The 18,674-nt window shown below is 39.6% G+C and overlaps 1 long non-coding RNA gene across 1 annotated transcript in view; it reads left to right on the top strand.

Annotated features, from left to right (window-relative positions):
- Window positions 1-1,622: 1,622 nt before the first annotated feature.
- Window positions 1,623-18,674, top strand: part of LOC129528124 (uncharacterized) — a 46,148-nt gene continuing 29,096 nt past the window's right edge. The window contains exon 1 of the long non-coding RNA XR_008673345.2: window positions 1,623-1,670. This is a non-coding gene — a long non-coding RNA (uncharacterized lncRNA). The remainder of the gene's footprint in view (window positions 1,671-18,674) is intronic.

Here is an 18,674-nt window from a genome sequence, read left to right as displayed (position 1 = left end):
ACCTGGGAGGTGGAGGTTGCAGTGAGCCAAGATCATGCCACTGCACTCTAGCCTGGGCTACACAACAAGACTTCATCGCAAACAAAACAAAACAAAACAAAACAAACAAACAAAAAAACACAGGACAAGTGACAAGTGAGCAGCTGGTAAATCAATAAAGACTAATGTGAAAAGTGATGTTTACATAAATAGCAGCCTAATTAATCCCTTGAAATAAGAATGTAAATACTTCAAGATATTTACAACCTTGGATGTGTCAAGTCCCAGGTATTTCAAGGGCTTCCAGCATCTTTTTCATGTTTTACCCCCAACATCTTTTAAAGCAGGAAATAAGAGAATAATTTTCTTTCTCAAGGTGAGATTTAAAACTGCGCTTAGCTCTTGCTTAGAATTGGAATACGTGTTCTTCTTGACCCAGCAAAACAACTATAACTCTCCAAAAATAACAAGTTGTTTTCTGGCAGCTCCTAGAACAAAACTCAATCACATCAGAAAGTCTCTGAAGAAAAGGCTTCAGAAGGCATTCTTGGAAATAAGCAGAAATGTACTTGATAATAAGAAAAGGAATGGATCTGGCTTAACGACATACAACGTGTGTGTGTATATGTGTATTCCCCTTCTTCTTACACCACACCTTCTTTTAAAATTCTCAGATTCATTACACATTAATTGCCAATCTTCTACTTGTGATGAGAATAAAGTTTGTGTGCTTTGATGTAAAAGTTTGATACTTGAACCCTAAAATTATTTAAAGAATAACATCAGCTTCAGCAGACAGATATCTTGGCACTGTCATAATTTTAAGTTCTGTGTTTGCAACTGAAAAATTCAGAAACTGACCCATTTTGAGGTGGGAGGATAGGGTTTGCATCAAAGAAAGGTAATTATCTGCCCTCTCTCAAGTTCAGGGAGCATGCTAGACCCTACCAGAAGCATAGGTAGATAGTCAGAGAGGGAACTTGACTTCACCAAGCATTTTTGTGTTCTTATTGGTACAACTGTGCATTTCCCAGACTTTCTTAGATTTGTGACAACCACTTGACAAGTTCTGGTCAATGGGGTGTGGGCGGGAGTCAGGAAGGTCACCTGCGGGCCTGGCACATAAGTTCCCTCAAAATCGTTCATGCTGTCTCTTCTCTCATCTGCCAGCAGAATACAAAAGATTAAATGGAAGGCTCTGGAGCCCTGAGGAATAGCAGTTACTAGACTGAAGGAACCTGAGTTTCTAGATTGTGATGTTGAGCAGAGTCCCTGCTAACCCAGGAAAACTCTGATGTGAGAAAGAAGAAAACCCGGATTGCACTAACTCACCGAGATTTCGAAGTTGTTCGGCAATGAACTTGTCCTGAACAACATAGAGGAACAGTGGGAAATATATGGAGTGTGCTTATGAGAAGCTATGGTAGGCAGGATTTCAAGATGTCCTTGTGATCTCTGCCTCCTTGTGTTTCTCCCATGACTATGTCATGTTCCACAGCAAAAGGGATTTTGCAATGTGTTAAGGGTACTGAACGGTTGACCTTAAGATCATGGGATTATCTGGGTGGGCCTAATTTCATCACATGAGTCCTGTAAAAGAAGTGAGTTTTCTCTATTTGGTAGCAGAAGAGGCAGTCAGAGACATCTGAAGTGTGAGAGGGATTCAGTGCTGAAATGGAGAAGGTCACATGGTAAGAACCTGAGAGTGACTTCTGGTAGCTGAGAGTGGTCCTTGGTAAGATAATGGAACCTTAGTCCTAGAGCCTCAAGGAAATTAATTCTGCTGACAATCTGAGGGAACTTTGAAGCAGATCTTTTCCTAGTTGAGCCTCCAAGTAAGGATTCAGCTAGCTAGCTGATACTTTAATTTGAGCCTTATGAGTCTCTGAGCAGAGGACCCAGGGAAATAAAGTCAGGCTCCTAATGCATGGTGATGATGACGTGATAAGTGTGTTTTGTTAAGCTACTAAGTTTGTGGTAATTTTTAATGTAGCAATAAAAAACTAATGCAGAGGTGAAAAGTGCTGTGTCTAAGATATGTGGCAAAATCAGGGTTAGTCCATGCTGGTGTCACCATCCAAGGAATTGGATCTGGTGAGCAGAATGTGGCAGCAGGAGGCAGTGTGATGGTGACAGTCACAAGGAGATGGGTTCTGGGGCTGCAGTTTGAGGGTTGAAGCAGCTGCTGTGGATTTAAGGATCTGAGAACTCAGGCACAGGAGAGGAGGTCTGGCAAAATCTGGGCAGAGGGGTCTGGCCCCAAGAAATGGCCTGGGGTCAGAGATTGAGTCTAAATCTCAGTGTCAAGAACTGAAGTTCACTTAATTTTTTTTTTTTAAAGAAACTTCTCGTTTAATGAACTAGGCTGCTGATTTTGAGATATTTACTTATTATTTTTTCATGGTTCTTCAGAATTATCTCAGAGGGGTCTGAGAGGCTGAGCAGACATAGCCTTGGTGTCCCATTTCTGTTTTAGCCAGGGCAGCCCTGCATGTAGGTATTATATTTAGGGTTCCATATGACACTGCTCTTGGAAAAAGACCTTCATTACTAAGACTGTTAGAAAATGCCTAATTTAGGGAAAAGCCAAGTATCTTTGGGAAAATGTGGGGGCTTCTCCTACATGAGCAAGCAAGGCTAACTCTAGACCCCAAAAGAGAGGGCTTGGTTCTCATTGGCTCAGGTTCTGGCTGGAATGAGACTGAAGGATGAAATACCCCAGGCAAGGCTGGGCAATCAAGGACTGGACAAGATCTTTATGTCAGGTATGGCTGGAGCCATCTGAAGGCTTGACTGGGCCAGATGTCCAGATGGTTTCTACATTCACAGGTCTGGTACTCGGGTGAGTATAACTGAACAATTGAGCTTAGCTGAAACTGTTGACTTGAGTGTCTACACATGCCCTTCTCAGCTTATGGTCTCAGTGTGCTCAGGCTTCTCACGCAGCAACTCAAGGCTCCAGGCAGGAGTTGCCAAGTCTCTTTTAATCAAATGTCAGAAGTCAGGCAGTGTTATTCCCTGCACATTCTATTAAGTGAGTCACAGAAGTAGCCCTGGTTCAGGAGGACAGAACTACAAAAGGGCATGAACGTGGGAGACATGATTCATTGAAAGGAGACACCTTTGCAAAGTAGCTATCATATTAGCATCTTTAGCATTTTATATGAACTCAGGTAAAAACCTGAGGGATTGTAAAATCCCCAAACCTTATTGCAACTAAGCTGATTATGAGGGTCATTTAGTATAAAGTGCCCATGCTAGCTGAAACCTCTCTTAATGAAACTGACTAAACTTTGTCTGTCAAGCTTATGAACTTTACTATTTCTGGTTGAGCCCCTACCTTCTAGGAAAGTAGACAATTTATTCTGAATTGGAAAAATTTTATCTGTATTTTACTTGAGCAACTTTTTCAACAATAAAATCCCAATGATAATTTTTAAAAATAAAGAGCCAAGAGAATCACAATTTCCTATGGCTACAGGAGTGACTTCAGATTTGACTTTGCCAGTTTGTCAAACTACGAATGTTAAGGAGGTCCTCGTGTATGGTAAGCAGCCCCTCTGTGAGGTGCTTGGGAGGAAGAAAGGACACTTAAGCATGGTTCCCGTCCTGGATGAGCAGGCAAGTCCTGAACCCAAAACTTAGGAGTAAGGATTTCTCTGGCAGCCTAAAATTTAGTTGAAAAAGCAAAACATTGCGTATACAGAAGAATAGAGTAAAAATTGCTACATAGTGGAGTACATGTAGATTTTATGGCTTCCCAATTATTTTTCAACTTTCAGTTTTATATGGGAAATAAGCTTATTGGATTTTTTTTCTAGTTGTTGCTGTTTCTGTCTCTCAAGATAACTTTTAGGATAAAACATTTGTCCTTGACATCTTCATTTATAATCCAGTTGAGTTCTGGTGTGTAGCCAAGTTTATATGTAAAATTGATACCTAGAAGAAAAATAACTATTTAATGTCAGAATGACTTGTTCTAGGCTGATGGTTGTTGACAGAACACAAAACATTCTCTGCCTACAATTTGGACAATGCCCAGAATTATTAGGCAATAACTGAATCAAAAAGAGAATTAAGCTCCTCCAAGTGATGAGTACTGTTAGCTCCTTGGGTCACAAAAATAAGTAAGAATCAGTTCCTGCCCTCAAGAGAGTCAGCATGGAGAAAAACACAGGTAACAGTACTAAAGTTCATGATATAAAGAGATATAAACAAAGTGCTGGAGGGAAGAATGACTTAACTAGAAGGGTCACTGATGACCTCGGAGCATAGTAACATTTAAGCAGTTTCTTAAAGGCTCAGTAGGATATTGTCAGGCAATAAAAGAAGATTATGCCAGGCAGAGTAGATAGCATGTTTAGGAAAGGGGTGATAAAAGGACCCAGAACGTGTAAAGAAGAGTTAGAATCATGGGAGCTAAGTGTGAGGTGCATTTAGAACTGATGATAGAAGAGGCCAGAGAATAGGCAGGAGTCAGATGGGATATATGGTGTGTTTGCTTGATAAAAGTAGGGTTTGGGTAGTTATGGATTGACTAGAACATAGAGGCCTGAAGAGGTAGAATAAGTCCAGCTGCCAGAAAATATAACTTAGGCCAAAATTCTTCAGCTGATCTCATATTGTTCCACATCTGACAGATCAGTCTAGGAGAACAAAGGACAAGCAGGATGCAAGCACCTCTAGACAAAGGTTGAAAATAAGCACAAGATCAGGGTAAAAAACAGAAGCTCAAGAGGCAGGAAAATAAGTCTCTCAGCTGCCTGCAGTCACATGGGACTAGACCTTAAGAGGGGGAATTGGCTCGGCGTGGTGGCTCATGCCTGTAATTCCAGCACTTTGGGAGGCTGAGGCAGGCGGATCACCTGAGGTCAAGAGTTCGAGACCAGTCTGGCCAACGTGGTGAAACCCCATCTCTACTAAAAATGCAAAAGTTAGCTGGGCATGGTGGTGGGCACCTGTAATCCCAGCTACTCCGGAGACTGAGGTAGAGAATTGCTTGAACCCAGGAGGTGGAGATTGCAATGAGCGGAGATCGTGCCACTGCACTCTACCCTGGGCGACAGAGCGAGACTCTGTCTCAAAAAAAAAAAAAAAAAAAGAAGAGGGGGAATTATGTCCCTCTAAGAGGGTGGGGCTACTTGGCAGGGACTTGATCAGCCAGGAACAATCCAAGAGTCTAGGACCTAGGCATCTGATTTGGTTTGGCTCTGTGTCCCCACCCACATCTTATCTTGAAATGTAATCCCCACCTGTCAAGGGAGAGACCTGGTGGGAGGTGATTGGATCATGGGGGCAATTTCTCCCATGCTGTTCTTGTGATAGTGAGGGATTTCTCATGAGATCTGATGGTTTTTAAAGTGTGGCACTTCCCTGTTTGCTGACTCTCTCTCTTGCCATCTTCCACGTAAGATGTGCCTTGCTTCCCTTTCACCTTCTGCCAGGATTGTACATTTCCTGAGGCCTCCCCAGCCATGTGGAACTGTGAGTCAATTAGATTTCCTTTATTTATAAATTACCCAATCTCAGGCAGTACCTTTACAGCAGCGTGAGAATGGACCGATACAGCATTCAAGAGCCAATCAAGTTGATTATGTGGTGATCCAGTGAGCCCTGATTTAAAGCTCATTCATAATCCCTACATTGAAAGACTGGCTCCGAGCTATGTTCAAAGGCTTAACCTAATAAGAAAAATTAAAAACCCCAAACTTCAATGGCTAGAAGTATAAAAAGACCTATAATAAAGCCTAGTTTTTCATAGGCAGCTATGGTTCTCCAAGGAAATAGAGCCAATAGGATGTGTGTATATATAGAAATTTTGTTTTAAAGAATTAGCTTATACTATTATGAAATTCAAAATCTTCAGGTAGGCTGTCAGGCTGGAGACCAGGGAACTGACCGACATCACAGTTCAAGTACAAAAACTGTCTGCTGGCAGAATTCCTTCTTACTTGGGAGAGATCTGTCTTTTGTTCTATTCAGGCCGTAAGTTGATTGGACAAGGCCCATCCACATTAGCTAGGCAATTTTGTTTACTTAAAGTCCACCAACATAAATGTTAATCTCACCCAAACACGTGCTTGTGGAAACATCCAGAATAGTGTTTGACCTAATATCTGGGGACTATGGTCCAGTCAAGTTGACAAGTAAAAGTAACCAATCATGACAGGTAGAGGCTGATGGATGTAAGTAAATACTAGAGAGTTAATATTTTATAAATAAAGTTTACACATGGGTAAAGAAACAGAATTTTAAAAATTTAAATTTATTTGCTGGACTGTTCTTCATTCATCCTAAGGTCATATTTAGTAGAATATGAATTTACGTCTGTATGTATGTGGTGTGTGTGTGTGTGTGTGCATGTGCATAGGGGTGTGTGTGTGTGAGAGAGAGAGGGAGAGAGAGTACATATTTTTGTGTGGTGTTCATAAAACTATCCTGGAGATTTATCTCTTTACTTAATTGTATCTGTTGAACCAAGATGATCAAAGTGTGGTCAGTTGATTTATTTTAGCTATCTTTAATGAGTAGTGCTAGATTTTTCTTCTGGTTGACTTGTTGAGCGATATTCTAGTGAGAATGTCAGTGCTATGTCAGCCAGTCTCATTGTGTGAAGGCATAGGCTAGAATTACACTAAGTATAATCCATGGATCAGTAGCTCAAATCACTTATAGACCTAATCACTTCAGCTAAATCACTTGTAAGTTCATAAGAAAACAGAATCTTATGTCCCTCCTGACCTGTGAATTAGAACCTGCACTTCAACAAAGCCACAGGTAATTCATATCTATGCTGAAATTTGAAAAACGTAGGTTCAGAATAGCAGCCATTGAGTATATTGCTCATGTGACTGGCTCTCCAAAGCATCTTCTTTACTCACAGAAAATGAGAGAAAATACTGTGTTGCAACACCATTTAAAAAATCAATGTAGAGCCCTACCAACCTGAGGCCTCTATTAACAAATCCATCCCATGGTGGAGAGGAGAGATCTTGAATCTGAATTGCTCTAGTATTTACATCATGTAATTCACCATTTTGCTATAAACTGTATTCTGTTCTTTAACTGCTTTATATAGATATTTTGAAACCACTGATTTACACGTTATATGCTAGTTCAAGCTGTTCTGTTGCTCTGATCTAGCCTACAATAAAGGTCTCAAATTTTTTAACCTGGTGTACAAGGCCTTGCATAACTTATGCTGCCTTCAGATTTTCTACCATATCTTTTTTACTATGCTTTTAAAGGTTCTTTCATTATTGTTCATCCTACACAAACACCCTGGTACCCTCTGCCCCACACCACTTACCCTTCTGTAGTTCACGTATCCTTCAGTTTTCTAGACATTCTTTCTCACTTCTCTGTCTAACTACTGTCTATTCTTATTGTGTCTGTTGTTTCTCTGACACTCAGGTAAAACTCCCTTTATTTTTATTTATTTTATTTTATTTTTTTTGAGACTGAGTCTTGCTCTGTCACCTAGGCTGGAGTGATGGCATAATCTCGGCTCACTGCAACCTCTGCCTCCCAGGTTCAAGCAATTCTCCTGACTCAGCTTCTGGAGTATCTGGGACTACAGGCGCATGCCACCACGCCTGGCTAATTTTTGTATTTTTAGTAGAGACACGGTTTCACCATGTTGGTCAGGCTGATCTCGAACTCCTGACCTTGTGATCCACCCACCTCAGCCTCCCGAAGTGCTGGGATTACAGGCGTGAGCCACCGCACCCGGCCTCTTTATTTTTATTTGTCCTTTGATGAATAGATGCTATCTCCTCCTATGGAATTTAAGACCTGTGAAAACAAGGGCCGAGTCTCACATTTCTCCATTCCCATCGCCTAGTACTCTGCCCACAACAGGGGCTTAATTACCTTTTGTTTATAGTGTAGTATGGCTGTGAAGAATAGATGATTGCTTCGCCAGATACAGGCATATTATAAGGAGACCCTGAATAAAATGTAATTGTTTTAGTTGAAAAACTTTGCATGGCATAAACATTATCCAACTCATTGCCAATGACCAACTAAACAAACTCTTCTTATTAAAATAAAAAACGTCATTCTGTATTTTCTGTTACACTTTAATTCACTTCTCATTTTTATTTTGTTGAAAGGAAAGACACATGTAGTTTAAAGACATACAGTAAAATATAAAACTCTTCTTTATAAAGTTTCCTCTCAAATATATACTTTACATTTTTCATTTGATGACTTCTAATTTCCCTTTTCCTTTTCAGTTCAATATCTCTGAGTATTTTACTTCTCAATGACACAAAACATTCACTTTCTATGAAGATCAAATTATTACATGTTTTTCTAATGGGTCAAAGCGTAAAGTTTTCAAAATATGATTCTGTGATAGTTTCTTAAGGGGAAATGCTCTCTATCTAAACAGACTTAATAAAAGAAATCCTGAGATCACTTACAGACACAATACCTTTAATTTCAATGACCAAAACCAGATTATATGATATATTGGAATTCCAGAAAACCCTCTAAAAATGTGAATTCCATTGTAATTATAAAATACTTGGAGATCACCACATGTACTGCAAACATATTCTTTTGCTTTCTCCTGTGCCAGTAGATTTAAGAAATTCATAAGGAATCTCTTCAAGGACATAATATCCTAGCATTAATTTATTGAGCACACCATATTGAAACCAAATGCTGGTGTAGTGCATGCCTTTAAACATGACCTTGAAATAACCTTGCCTGAAAATGTTCTTCTGGGTTGTACGTGTAATGTTGTCTTTACTACACCGCCAGCTTTCTATCTCTAAACCTTGATTCCCTTGCCCCCCTCTTACCAGAATTCACTCTGAATCTAAAAACAGAGGAATGCAAGTCTGATCATGCCCTTCCCTTAGGATACTGTCCACCTTTAGCAGAGTTTCTAGAAGCTAGACCATTTAAAGTCTATCTTTTTTCAGTCCTTTAGCTAGATCTCTCACCATTTCCTCTGTTATAATCAATGATCAGCCATAGTATGAGGAACATGTTGCTATTTTGTGGACATATCATGTCGTCTTTTTTCTCCATGCCTTGGCAAAGTCCATTCTCAAACACTCCGATTCTCTCTTTACCCAATCTTTATCAAACTTGATGGTTCTCAATCCTGACATTATCACTGGAGGTGCTCAAAAACAACAAAACAAAACAAAACAGAAACAGATGCCTGGGTCCCACCCTCACCAATTAAATGTTATTTCCTGGGCTCGAAGTTTATTGAAATATTCCCAGATCAGCTCATGTATAATCAGGGTTAAGAACTCCTGAAGCTAAGTTTTTATTTTCCTTTAGAACTTCTCCTGTCTGTCTTTTTTTCCAGATTGTTTTCCTGGTTCCCCAAGGCCGGGTTGGGTGCTATTTATTTATGTATTATATTACTTCATTTGTTTTATTTTTATTTTATTTTATTTTTGAGACGGAGTCTCGCTCTGTTGCCCAGGCTGGAGTGCAGTGGTGCCATCTTGGCTCACTTCAAGCTTCACCTCCTGGGTTCACACCATTCTCCTGCCTCAGCCTCCTGATTAGCTGGGACTAAAGGTGCCCACCACCACACCCGGCTAATTTTTTTGTATTTTTAGTAGAGATGGAGTTTCACCGTATTAGCCAGGATGGTCTCGATCTCCTGATCTCATGATCCACCTGCCTCGGTCTCCCAAAGTGCTGGGATTACAGGTGTGAGCCACCGTGCCAGGCCTTATTTTAATTTTTTATGGTTCTCTTAATGTTATCATTCAAAAAATATCTGTTGATGACAACTATGTGCAGACACAGCGCTAAGTGCTTGGGTAATTGTGATGAAAAAAATTTATCTGTTTTCATGAAGCTTAGTGTTTAGTGAGGTGGTAAAAATAATCAACTATTCACACAAATTGTACATTGTGACAAGGGCTGGGAAGCAAAAAGACAGGATGCTCTGTAGGAGCAGGTGGATGGAAGGTTAAGGAAGGCATCTCTGATATTTGTACTGATACATAAAGAATGAATGGGTATTACTACAGCCAGTCAGAGAGCAGTGGATAGGGAGAACATTCTAGACCTAAGAAAGAGTATGTATACAAAAGGGTTCTGGAATGGTGCACTAGAGGAACTAAATCAGAAGCCTGAAGCATGGGTATTGGATGAGAAATGGTATGAGATGGGGCTCTAAAGAAGGCAAATTCACATGGGACTTCTATTTTATCTTAAGTGCAATGTAAACGAGTACAAGATATTTTAAGGAAAAGAGAGAAATAAATTAACATAGATAAATTAAAAATAAAAAATTTATTAATGCACAAAAACACATAAAAATAGTTCTGACTTTATTGAAACTGGATTAGAGTGCTGAGATAATGCCTAGCACAATGCAAGTGCTTAATAAAGACTGCCCATTATTATTACTGTGATTAGTCATTAATTTATTCACCAACAAGGACATTACCTTTGATGCTGAGAATGTGTTGTCTGGGGAGGAGAGAACATGAGAAGATAGGTAAATAGGCAATTACTATTCAGAATAATAATTCCTCAGCAGATAGGAGGAATACCCAGTTAGAGGATTATGGCAGTAATCTCAGAGAAAGATACTGCTGACTCCTTGGTCAAGCAGTATCTTGACCCTGGTGGGCCAAGGATTCAGTAGTATAAATGGAAAGAAGTGGAAGCATTTGAGGCATATTTTGTAGAAAGACTAAGCAGAGCTTAGGATGGATCATGTGTTTGGGCTAAAGAGGAAGGAGTGGTCGTGGGGGGCTCTGAGGTTTCTTCTGGGTAAAGAACTGGGTGAGTAGAGATATGTTTCCTGAGAAATAGAGAAGGAGTAAATGCATTGAATAACTAAACGCAAGAATGCATTGTTGAACGTTTCACATCCGAGTTGCATATGAAAAATTCACTTGGACATTTCAAGTAGGTGGTTGTCTGTCTTAGAGCTGTCTGCATGTACTTTATTAGAAACTACAATGGACACTTCGTAGGTGCCAATTGAATGGAAATTGTTATAAAGTGCTGCTTTCTGAAATGCTCTTCTTTATAAGATTATTATTGGGGTTATTATTATTGGCCCCTGAAATCTTGACAAAGAGTTATTTGCAGGGCATATATTGCATTTTCTATTTTCCGGTCCTTCCTCCCTTCTGAGGTTTTCTTTGATCCCCCAGGTAGTGCCCTGCCTCTTCTAAATGACTGAAATGACTGCATAAAGAACATGGCTTCTATCTTTATTTGCTTGGTTTTTACTTGGGTATTTTTTCCACCACGTAGCAGTCAGCGGAAGAGAATACTTTTTTGTTTATAAATGTATTGTTTATAAGTATTTATTGTTTATAAATTTTGTTACTAAAAATTCTAATAATTTTATGATGGTAAATAATTGATACTTTAGGCTCAATTTTCGAGATTTAAACTAGGAAAAGTAAATCCATGTTGGGGTTATTTTTCACATATCTTTTTCCTCATCAGAAAAAATACAAGCAAGTTAACACAATTTTAATCCATCTGCTTGCTCAGTAGACAGTACTTGAAGAAAGCTTCTGTCGCAGGTAGCGGCTATCTGGAGCCAGTGGTGTCAGTGGTAAGTAGGATTTACTAAGACAGTTATAGGTAAAGAAAGGCAGGTTTATTAGGAAAAGTATGAAAATACATTACAAGGGTGCAATGGGCCAATCAGCAAGAGAAAAGCTGACTGCACGGAGACGAAGGCTTGCTGGGGATTTTATAAAATGGTGCTTATGCTGTGTGCTGAAGAGGGCTTTGTGCAGTACTGATAATGCCAAGGCTGCAGTGAGCAGACATACATATATATATATTTTTTTTATCAGCCTAAGGTATGGTGATAGCTCGGAGCAGGAAGATTGTGAGTTATTTGCATGGGAGGGCTATGTGTCCTGGACCATGGAGAAAGGCAGACTTGTAGCTTATCTACTTTCTCTCTGCTTTTTCCTGCTCCCACCCACTTGATTCCTTTTTCCTAATTAGGACTCCACATTTCCTATGTGTCTTAAGTTAAAGACAGCTGGGAAAGTAAAATTACTTTGCTCTTAAATGAATATAAATGTAATGGCCAACTTTTGACAACTGGATTTTCAGCTAAGAGTCTGAATGTGCTGAATATCTTAGCTTCTTCAGATCCACTCTCTTTTCTGTCCTGCTCTGTGTTCCAGGGGGCTGTAATCTGAAGGCTGGCCTCTTTGTCCCTGGCTTTCTTTTGTAATTGGCCAATGGGGAACTCCGGCAGGGAACTGGAGGGTGAGAAGAGAGAGTTGTGGTATTTGTTGCCTCCATTTCCTCCCTGCCTGGGCACTGGCTGGTAGTGGCTGTGCTCCTCCACCAAATATCGGCTGCAGTGGAGTGGCCCTCTTCCACCAACCACAGACATCATCACATTTCAGCTCCACCCCTCACCTCTTCAGGCTTCAAGGTGGCCATGGATCATTGCTGCTGACTCTGAGAAGCTGCCCCATCTTGCCTGTGAGGATGGTGTGGTGTGTCAGAACCCACTCCAGCACGGAGGCTCTTTCTTATTCCTCCAGCTGTGAAGAAAGTTGCCCTCAGTGAAGAGCCACTTCGGCCCATGTTTCCAGGGTCAGCAAGCATCCAGTGACTGGCCTATCTGGGGATGAATACAAAGGCTTGGCCTTTTGTCTAAAAAGGAATAATTTTCAAGGGCCATGCCAGCTTCACAGCTCCCTGTGGGATAGCCTCACATCTTTGTTGTGATTGCAACAAGGTTCAGCTTCTACTTCTGCTCAATTTTGTTTCCCCCACCTTCACAAGTGTTAATACCATGGGCACTCCCCAAGAGACTTTCTACAAGAAAATTTCATCTCAGACTCTCTTTCCCCCAAGACACTACCCACATCTTTAATACATCTTTTCACTAAAACCTCTTTAATCACCCTCTTTGAGTATGCTATTTGCTTCTTGATGAGACACTGACAGATATACTAATTGTTTTCAAATCAGGGCATCTGATAAAATCTTGCTTTGTTCCACCTAAACTTTCTTCCAACAATTTTTTTGGAAGCAGTGGGAGAGAATTGTTACTCAGGGTTAATGTAGACCATCGAGGAAGAACTACCTAGTAAAGTAGGAGAGACAGAAACCTGAAGATAATGACCTGACCACCTTAAAATTTATACCATCATATATCATCATGATTCAACTATTTGGGCTACATAACAATAAATATAATTATAACAATAACAATAATAAATTCTACATGTTTACTTAAAAGTAAGCAAAATTTATGCTTTGTCTTAATGGTCTTGACTGAGTCAATGTTGAATACATTATAAGCACAGTCTCAAATAAGAAAACAAATCAGGAAAAAAATTATTAAATAATTGTGTGGGATTACTGGATTCACAAAATAATAAGTTGATTGATCTTGTTTACACTTGAATTGGTTATGATACCAATTCAGCAATTATTTTTGTCCTATATAATAGCCAGCTATGTTCCATTATCTCCTGGGAAAACAGAAGAATGAGATTCAACTGCACTAGCCAACTCTCCAGCCAATACAGGCAACGTTCTGTGATCTAGAAACATTGCTAAGAGTGTCCGCAAACTCTTTCCCTGGAAACCTCAGAAAACAGACAAATGTCTGTCTGTCTTGGATGGCATAATTGCAGTGCTGTGCTGCTTGCAATGGATCTGCGCTCAGTGACCTCACAGTCCCCATAGCCAGGACATGGTAACTTCAGTATTTTGAAAGATTGAGAATCAGCATTCCTGTTTCTTAAGGGGAAAAAAGGGGCCAATCAGAGCCAAGGGTGGCTTGCTTAAACTGAATCTAGTGTGGAAATGAGTTTCTGACTTTCCCCAAATGGAATTGGTAGGATATTAAGCTTCCTTTTTAGAAATCTAATAATCAGCATGTGAGCTTAGTGTCTTCACTCCTCATCTATGTCTGTTACCAGACAGTTCATCTTTTAAGGTAAATGAAGTTGTTCTTTTTTTAATAAGTCATTAGAGTGACCTTAATCCTTCTAGACAGACATTCCCAGGATATTTTTAAGAGGTGGCCAGGGAAGGAGCGTGTGATTTTTGGCAGTCTGCTGACCTCAGCATGACCTACATTAGAACGCCCCATGGAAATGCTGTGGCCTCCCTGGACCTGGAGTTCAGCTGATGACTCACCAGGGGCCAGGCAAGCATGAGTCATTCCACATTGCAAATGGCACTGAATGAATGCCAGTCTCTGTTTTCTCTCTAGCCTTGTTCTAGTCAGTCTTTACAGAAACAGAACAGCAACCATTTGCTGGTCACACTTACATCTCAAATGAATCCCAGCAAATGATGTGTTATTGAGGATAATACATGTTGCAGCTACATATATACCCTGAAAAATAACATTTAACTAAGCAAGAAGGAAAATATTTAGAATGGAATTCAAATATACTAATTTGATTCTCTGTGTCCCATTTCTGATTTGAACAGAGCCGCCCATTGTTACCTGGTATGCAATTTTAGATCCCTGCATTCCTGTTGTTCCTAACAACGGCTTGAAATTCCTTGCACCTTAAATGGTTTTCCTCCCTCCTTATCAGCAGTGAGAGTTGATAGTCTTCTACTTGTGTTCTGAAACCTTCTCTGCAAATTGATTAGAAATAAGACATACCCAATTAACAAGATTATGTACATTGAAAGAAAAGCTATCCTTTTGATGATTTATGGGAAATGAGTGTGTGTGTGTGTATGGGGAGTACAACAAAAACAAGAAGAAACTAATCTCCGCATGAGATTTTGGATGTGCAGAAATCCATGTTGGAACTTGCTTGAGCCAGCCAAGTAAGGAACAAAGAGAAAAATATCTTATTTAATAGCTATCTTCCTGGTTTTCTCCCTTGCTTTTAACAAGGTATATCGTTATTTGAATTATAGGATAATACATGCTTATTGTAACAATTTCAGTCATGAGCAAGTAAAACTGGTCATTTCTTTTCCTCTGATGAATGTTCAGTTTGCTTTCGGTTTTCCCAATTACACACAGTGTTGCAATCAATATTCTTTCACATGTATCTCTGTGTATTGGTGCTTTTATTTCTCTTGGCTAGCATCAGGACAGAATTCAAAAGGTTGCATATTTCTGACAGACTAGGTTCTCAAAAGGTTGTGGAAATTTATAATCCCATCTACAGTATTTAAGAATCCCAAATTCCTAACCTCACCAACTTTGAAAGCTATTAACCTTTCAAAATTGTTGTCCATTTGAATGGAAAAAATGCTATTTTGGGGGTATTTAATTTGCAACTTCATTTATACTTACCATATCTACTGCTTTTTTTTTAATTTAAAAAAGGAATGTGACACACTGAAACAAACTCAAATATTATGGATGTCACAAGAATAAAGGAATGGCATTTTTCTATTCACAGATTAGATGTGAAGGAGAAAAACAGTAATATTAAACAAAGCAAAAGATAAGTAAAAACAGTATTTAGTTGGAGATAAATTAAGAAACTTCTTATCATATCACAGTTGACATTGTTGTTAATTATTCTATGTGAATTGTGAACTTAATTTGGAAAATATATACTGATATATTACATATTAAAAGCTTTGTTTTTGTTTAAAAATATGCTGAATTAATTTTGTTAGTGAAATATATTAAGATGAATACAGAAGAGCTTGTGCGTTCTTCCTTTTGTTTTAAAGTCGTATTTCTTGGGTTCAGAGTGACACACAAAACAGAGGATTTCAGGTGCCTGAGGCAGTGGTTCTCCATCTTGGCTACATGTTGGACTTGCCAGGAGTCACCTGGCAAGCTTTATTGGCTACTGATGCCTCCATCCCACACTCCAGAGCTTCGGATTTAATTAATCTGGGATGTAGCCTGATTCGGGGATTTTTAAAGCTTCCAGGTGATTCTGATGTGCAGCCAAGGTTGAGATCCACTGATCTACAGGATATCTTTATTTCACCCTATTTCTTATCCTGCAAGAAATTAAGAAAATTGAACGAAGGAGATTTGCATTATTAATGAAGCATAATAAAATACAGCTTATGACAGAAAAAGCTACACAGCTTTTGCTACTTTCAGGGGACCAGTTTACCGATGCAAAAAACAAAAATCCTTCTCCCATAATGATGTCAACTCTCTTTCGCTCTCTCTTACACACACACAAACACTGTTTTCATTCTGATAGATCATAATGGCTTGTTTGTCTTGCCTTTGAGTTGCATAAGTTGATCTATGTACCCAGGGAAAAGGTACTGACTTTCTATCTAAAGAGATACTGGGAAAATGTCTCAGCTAAAGGAAAAAAAAAAATAGCCACAGCAACACATCACTTTCTGCTATGGAACAATGTTACCCAGGCAGGCCAACCCTGATTTTCCTGCTTTCTGAAGTCCAGCCAACAGGGAAGTGCCCCACCTTCTTTTTGCCAGAAATCGTAGGGGCGATTTGATTCCAGTACGTGCTTTGAGCAGTGAAATGGGGTGCTGGGTGTCCTCTAGAGCGGCAGCCTTCCAGTGTTTCATAAGCCATGAAAGTGCCTCCCCAAACTCAGAAACCTGTGTAGTTCCTGGGTCCTGGCCTATAGTTTTGTCTGTGTCCTCATTATCACAATACCAGCCCCTGTAAATCCCAGGGTGAGGAATGGGGCAAGAATAGGCGGTCGGCGACTGTGTGCCAATGGCAAGAAGTCGGAGGAAGGGAGGCTCCATCTACCTGTCAAGACCACTACCCCTGGGGCCTGTCACAGCTAACACCCATTCCTATGTGTCTATTCAGTTAAAAGTAATAAATTTTATCTTGTTTAGGAGACAGGTGGTGGAGATTTTTACTTTTGTTTTTGGCAGTGAAGGCCCGTACTCTGGAGACTAGGGATTAGGTCATATACAAAATCTAGAACCAGATTGCTTTGGAGCCTTTCACTTCTCTGTCCTTCTGAGGGCCATGCATCTGATAGGTAGGATCTTCTGGACTCCTCATCAGACAGCCTTCCCACCTCCTTGTCCCTGGTATCTCAGCCAAAGGCACACTTTAAAGATGGACCATTCCCTCTGGAGTCCTAAGGTGAAATAAATATAAACCAGGAACCTTACTCTGCAGACTGCCCTCTGTCTTTGCTAATTGGGATAATATTACTCACAGTCCCTTTGTCTTGCACTCTCTGGAGAGGTAGGAGGTGAAAGCACTGTTATGTCTGTCACTACTGGGCAACTGAAAGTGAACCTCTTTAGCTACTCCAGTGCCTCAAACTGTTGGGAGAAAGATGATATAACAAATTTATTTGGAAAAACATATTCTTCCTATAATTTAGAAAGTCAAGTAAATGCATTTTCTTCATCATTTTGTTACAGAAAGCTGTAGGATAGTTTTAAAGGATATCATTTTCTCGAGCTGTAGTTTCTGTCTGTTCTGTTGTGTTTTTGTGAATAATGAGGCACAGCTGAGGAGCAGGCCCCTCACACAGGCAAGTTAAGGTCAGCACCCCAGCCTTTTGTTCACTTTCCCGGTTGCTTTGTCCCCGGAGCTTCCCCTTCTGGGTTGAGATTGGCTATTTTTCTTGTTTGTGCTGTTTTTTTGTATTCTTTTTATCAAATTAAAATTGTTTTCTTTTTTACTTAAAAATTATTGATCAACTTGGCTTGCATCCAAGGAAGATAAGCAAGCCAGGATGAGTGTATATTCAAGTTTGGGGCCTGTAATTTTGTCTTCTATGCACACTGGGCTGAAATTTCACAGGAGGGATGAGTCTTCCATATGCATGATTGTATAAATAGCATGGCTTTGTAATATGGGAGTGTAGTGGCCTTAAAATAGCTAAACTGGAATATGTAATGATAGTGCTAGTTTTTTAGCTTTATACATCTGTGTAGAGTGAACAACATCTTATTATGTGTACGTAACGTGTTAACAAAATGCCTAGCAGACAACGGTTGGCTTTGTTTGGAGGAGAACAAGCCTATATGACAGAGACTTGGCACATTGGTATACAGAGGAGCAGAAATTAGATAAGAAGTCATAGTGCTGGGGAGGCAAGATAACATCCTTAAAACAGTTCAGCCCGAAGCTGGCTGGACATGCCATAGAAAAGGGAGAAAATGAATCTGAAAGGCTACATGCCAGATGGCTAAAGTCTAAATAACAGTTTTCTACTGTCCAGGGCTATTCATTCGTTAGCCCTAGAAATTTGTCTCTTAAAAACTTTTTATCCAGTTAACTTTTACTTGAGTTTAGTTTGTTTTTTTTTTCTTTTTTTCTTTGGAGAGGATGGAGTCAAGTGACTTGCCAGCCATGAGACAGAGTGAGTGTGTTTGGATTGAATACAGAAGCCAGAGTCAACTTTTTTTTTCTGTCTTTTTTAAATAACAGGATGGAGTTCTACTCCTGCTTGGAGTAGAAGGCCAGGCCAGGGATCTTTATGTTAACATGATTTCCTTAACCCTTTAAAGCTTTGAAGATAAAACTGAATCCATTGTTTGTGCACTATTTACTGATAGAATATCATGCTAAACTCTGTATAATGAGTAAGGTATCCATTTCTCACTGTACTATTTTAATAAGTAATTCGTTCACTTTTATTGGTAAGAGAGAGTCTAACCAATATTAAGACTCATGCCATATTATCATTTTGACTGAAAGAGCCAAACTTTGTATCTTCCTTCCATATATACCATTGGCCACATCCTTTCCAAGATTCAAGGGCAACATCTCTAATTAAGATTTTAACCTTTAACCTAATCTTAAC

The sequence above is a fragment of the Gorilla gorilla genome, chromosome 19 (assembly GCF_029281585.2).
Source record: "Gorilla gorilla gorilla isolate KB3781 chromosome 19, NHGRI_mGorGor1-v2.1_pri, whole genome shotgun sequence".
In the NCBI taxonomy this organism is placed as follows: domain Eukaryota; kingdom Metazoa; phylum Chordata; class Mammalia; order Primates; family Hominidae; genus Gorilla; species Gorilla gorilla.
Note: the sequence above shows the minus strand (reverse complement) of the source record. Positions and strands in the feature narration are given on the sequence as shown.